Source organism: Dendrobates tinctorius, unplaced genomic scaffold (assembly GCF_039654945.1).
Source record: "Dendrobates tinctorius isolate UK_male_01 unplaced genomic scaffold, ASM3965494v1 ptg000164l, whole genome shotgun sequence".
Taxonomy (NCBI): domain Eukaryota; kingdom Metazoa; phylum Chordata; class Amphibia; order Anura; family Dendrobatidae; genus Dendrobates; species Dendrobates tinctorius.
In genome coordinates, this window is record NW_027361831.1 from 4,375,378 (window position 1) to 4,381,158 (window position 5,781).

The window sequence follows — 5,781 nt, forward strand, 5'->3', positions numbered from 1 at the left end:
CCTGAATGGGAAGAAGATGACGATGTCACATCATAAAGATCCTGTGTAATAACACAATAACTGGGGATAATAAGGGGAAACAAATGAGGAGATGTGACGTGAAGATTTTGCATTATTTCTCCATTGTTGGAAGATCCCTTTCTTCTCCTCCTGATCTTTGCCGTTACTGTACAGCATGATGCGGAGGCCGTTTTCTCACTGTCATATACTGTTACATGATTCCAATTGCACGGGTTGTTTAACTCCTTGGATGCTGTGGTCAACAGCGACCGTCTCAACCAGGTGGATAAACGTTACATCAGTATCTCGCTATGTGATCGCTGGGCGTCGATTCTTACCATGGCAACCACAAAAAATAGCAACTGTTCTGGTATTTGGAGACTGATGACATAAATGTCATATTTCCTCCCAAGAAAAGAGATATTATTGTGGAAAAGTCGTACAACAAATATTCCCGAAAAAGGGTCCCCGGGACACCGGTGAAATGCCAGGTGTGCCCCAGAGAGAGAAGGAGGCAGCAGGCTCTTTAAAAGTGCAGGAGGGCATGCTGACCCGCTGCCATGACTAGGCCCGTGAGTCGGGGGAGCCTGGTGCTAGCGTTGACTCTGCAACGTCAGGGCAAAGGGTGTGATGACATCGCTACAGCGTGTTTAGCCTCTCTGTCCTGAGCACTGCAGAGAGCAAGAAGAGACGCTGAGTATATCGGACCTGCAGTAGGAACGGGAGAGGTGAGTATTTGATTTTTTTATGTATGCAGCATTATATTGGTCCCATTATATACTGTATGGAAGAACATTATATGGGACCCATTATATACTGTATGGAGCATTATATGGGGCCCATTCTATACTGTATGGAGGAGCATTATAAAGGGCCAATTATATACTGTATGGATCATTATATGCAGCCCATTATATACTGTATGGAGGAGCATTATATGGGGCCCATAATATACTGTATGGAGGAGCATTAAATAGTGCCCATTATATACCGCATGGTGGAGCATCATATGGGGCTTATATACTGTATGGTGCATTATATGGAGCCCATTATATACTGTATGGAGGAGCATTATATGGGGCTTATATACTGTATGGTGCATTATATGGGCCCATTATATACTGTATGGAGCAATATATGGTGCCTATTATACTGTATGAAGCACTATGTGGGGCCATTATTCTGCATGGAGCAATATAAACTGCCACTATATTGTATGGAGCACAGTGTGGGGCCATTATTCTGTATGGAGCAATATATGGGGAATATTAAATACTGTATTGAGGAGCATTATATGAAGCGCATTATATACTGTAGGGAGCATTATATGGGGCCTATTATACTGTATGGAGCAATACACGGGGCCCACTATACTGTATGGTGCATTATATGGGGCCATTATACTGTATGGCGCATTATATGGGGTCATTATACTGTATGTAGCCATTATATATTAACCCGGGTTAATTCGATTAATCCCCAATACCCACAGTTTTAAGCGCACACTAAAAACGCATTTCTTCAGACTGGCTTACCTCCTCAATACATTAACCTAACTATCCCTGTGTTGCCCATTCAACATTTTTACCATAACCAGGCTCCTTGTATCATGTTCTCATACGCCTTATGCATTTAATAGCCCTCTGTGTCTGTACTTTTACATATTCTGGCTGACATCCGGTCCATTCAGCATTACATAAACACCCGATTTCCAACATTATGGCTGGTCAGAAAAATAAAAGCAATTGTTAGCTTCCAACTTTTGTGTCTCTCCTATTTCCTCATAGATCAACAGATACCAAGAGGAATGATGGCCCTGCTTACAATCTATGTGTTTATTGTTATGCTGAAAGTCTATTGTCTGTACAAGTCCACTCTAAAATGTAAAGTGCTGCGGAATATGTTCACGCTATAGAAAATTATTATTATAGGCAGCGGGGATCATTGCAGGCTGTACGCTTTCCTGAAGAGGTGGGTTTTCAGGTTCCGTCTGAAGGATCCGAGTGTGGTTGATAGCCGGACGTGTTGGGACAGGGAATTCCAGAGGATGGGGGCTATTCGAGAGAAGTCTTGGAGGCGGTTGGGTAAAGAGCGAATAAGTGTGGAGGAGAGAAGGAGGTCTTCAGAGGACCGGAGATTACGTGAGGGAAGGTATCGGGAGATTAGTTCAGAGATGAATGGAGGAGACAGGTTGTAGATGGCCTTGTAGGTCAGTATTAGTAATTTGAATTGGATACGCTGAGTAAATGGGAGCCAGTGAAGAGATTTGCAGAGGGGAGAAGCGGAGGAGTAGCGAGGAGAGAGATGAATTAGTCGGGCGGCACAGTTGAGGATGGACTGGAGAGGTGAAAGGGTGTTAGCAGGGAGGCCACATAAAAGGATGTTTCAATAGTCGAGGCGAGAGATGATGAGGGCATGCACAAGCCTTTTAGTAGATTGAGGGTTGAGGAAGGGACAGATTCTGGAAATCTGGAAATATTTTTGAGCTGGAGGCGACAGGAGGTGGAGAGAGCTTGGATGTACGGTTTGAAGGACAGAGCAAAGTCAAGGGTTACTCCGAGGCAGCGGACCTCCGGTACGGGGGAAAGCGTGATGCTGTCAATTGTTATAGAAAGGTCGGGTAAGGAAGATCTGTGAGATGGGGAAAGATGATCAGTTCAGATTTGTCCACATTGAGTTTGAGGAAACGAGATGAGAAGAAGGAGGATATGGCTGAAAGACGCTCTGGGATTCTGGAGAGCAGAGAGGAGATGTCTGGGCCAGAGAGGTAGATCTGAGTATCATCGGCATAAAGGTGGTACTGGAATCCGTGGGACTTTGAGTTGCCCCAGGCCAAGTGTGTAGATTGAGAAGAGTAGGGGTCCTAGAACAGAGCCTTGTGGGACTCCAAGAGAGGGTGGGATGAGGAGGTAGTGTGGGAGTGGGAGACGCTGAATGTGCGGTTGGAAAGGTATGAGGAGATCCAGCATAGGGCGAGGTCTTTGATGCCAAAGGAGGAGAGGATCTGTAGTAGGAGGCAGTGGTCAACTGTGTCGAATGCAGAGGACAGGTCTAGAAGCATGAGTATAAAGTATTGTCCGTTAGCTTTGGCTTTATGTAGGTCGATGGTAATTTTGTTCAGGGATGTCTCAGTGGAATGATGGGGGAGGATGCCAGATTGTAGATTGTCAAAGAGCAAGTTAGATGAGAGGTGGGAGGAAAGTTCAGTGTGGACATGCTGCTCCAGAAGTTTAGAAGCGAATGGGATCAGCGATATTGGGCGATAGCTGGACGTGGCTGTTGGATCGAGGGTTGGCTTTTTAAGGATAGGCGTGATTGTGGCATGTTTGAAAGCAGAAGGGAAGGTACCAGAAGTTAGTGATAGGTTGAAGAGTTGGGTTAGGGATGGGATAAGAGTGGTGGTGATGTTGGGGAGGAGGTGGGATGGGATAGGGTCAAGTGCACAAGTGGTGAGGTGTGATTTGGAGAGAAGATGAGCAAGCTCCCCTTCAGTGATGTTAGATATGGAGGTTATGGGGTTTGGCCAATGGTCTGGTATACAAAGGGGTTGTGGTGGTTGAGCAACAAAGATTTGCCATGTTTGGTCTATCTTGTTTTTGAAGTGTAAGGCAAAGTCCTCGGCAGAGATTAGGAAAGTCGGAGGGGGCAGTGGTGGGCGGAGGAGGGAGTTAAATGTATTGAACAACTGTTTGGGGTTGTGGGATAAGAAAGATACAAGGGATGTAAAGAAGGCCTGTTTAGCAGAGGTGAGAGCTGATTTGAATGCAAGTGTTGCTTGTTTGAGTGCAGTGAAGTCGTCTTGCGAATGCGTTTTCTTCCAGTGCCGTTCTGCAATTCTGGATGCTTGCCAAAGCTTTTTAGTGGTGTTATTGTGCCAGGGTTGTCTATTGATTCGTCGCACTCTGTTATGCATGACAGGGGCGTCTGAGTCGATGGCTGATGCAAGAGTGGCATTGTAGAAACTAGTGGCAGTGTCGTGGAGGGAAGCTTTGGAGGACAGTGGTAGGATAGAGTCAGAGAGTGTGCGAGTGTCTAGATGTGCGAGGTTTCTGCGGGGGTGGCATGCTGTTGGACATAGGTAACAGGTGAGGAGTACAGGGATGAGAAAGTGAGTAGATGGTGGTCAGATAGAGGGAGAGGACAGGTGGTGAAGTTAGAAAGAGAGCAGAGGCGGGAGAAGACCAGGTCTAGTGTATGTTGAGGTATTATTGGTCTTGGTATAGGGGATTGTATGGTGTATAGAGGTCACTTGTTCTCTCCGATATCAAGATTCTTGATTTCCAGTAGAGATTAAATACTTGGACCTTGCCCTGTCCTGTGACTATTATACAGAAGCAAATATGCACTTACAGGGGTTCTACGGTGAAAACAAGTAATGACCTATCCTAAGGCCATGGTCACACATTTAGTATTTGGTCAGTATTTTACATCAGTATTTGTAATCCAAAACCAGGAGTGGGGGATAAATACAGAAGTGGTGACGTGTTTCTACTATACTTTTCCTCTGATTGTTCCACTCCTGGTTTTGCACTTACAGATACTGATGTAAAATACTGAAAGTGTCCAAAGGATAAGTGATAAGTTATAGATTGGTGGGGTCCGATCTGTGGATGTGCAACTTATAACCCCATTAGAATGGAGCGGCATGTACAAATCAATATCTGATCCATTAATTCTCTAAGGTGCTGCACTTAGCTTTTTATGGAAGCCCCCAAAGAGAATGAATGGATCTGCGGTCAGACATCCCATCTGCTGCTCCATTTTAAAATGGGGATAAAAGTGTCCTGTGAGGGATGAAGATTCCCAGTTCTTCCTATAGGTGCGAATTCCAATGGTCAATAAATTATCACCTACCTAACCTGAGGATCAGTGATCACTTGTTTTCCAGAACTCTTTAACCCCTTAATGACAGCCAATATATCTTTTTACTGACCTTTCAATAAAGAACTCTTTAAAGAGAATCTGTCACCATTTATTTGGCCTATATCAACTAAAAATATCATCTAACAGAGTGTGAGGTATACATTCCCCAACTACTTGTGAAACGCCCTGACTCCCCATGAATCCCCCATAAAAACCTTTTATATTGCCCCCGCGAGGTATGGTAATATCCTCGGTCTGGTCTGATGGGCGTTGGTTCTGGTCCCTCTCTCCACCCCAAATCGGCGTGCTGTACAAATTCTGTTCTGTGAATAGCGTTGTCCACATACAGGTCCTTCGCATGTGCATTCAAATTGCCTCCCGCGCGTGTGCAGTATGCTTTGCCCATCTGCAAGCAAGGCCGAAAAGCATTAGTGCGCATGCGCCAGTGAACTATGTCCCGGAGCACAGGGAAATACTTCCAGGACATAGTAAATCCAGCACATGCGCACTAATGCTTTTCGGCTTTGCCCGCAGTTGGGCAAAGCATACTGCGCACGCGCGGGAGGCAATTTGAATGCGCGGGACCTGTATTTCAATTTGCGTGTAAATAGATTGATATCCTTTATCCATTCAAACCAAAGTCCTCTATTAAGGACACTTATCTCCACATCAGACAAAACATGAGATGACAAATTTATAATCTGATTATCATATCCTCTGATTCATCTTTCTTCTAAAGATGTACTCATTTGGGGTTTGGTTGATTGGTACTTTCCCGTAGTCTATATGGGACAAAACCCTTGGTTTCTAAAAAAGAAGAGGATGATGAATGATGAACAGGCCTAAGAAGAGGGCTGATTTGTGGTCGTAGGAGGGACAGTTTCTTGTGTTCTTGCATATGTTCCTGCATAGAACAGG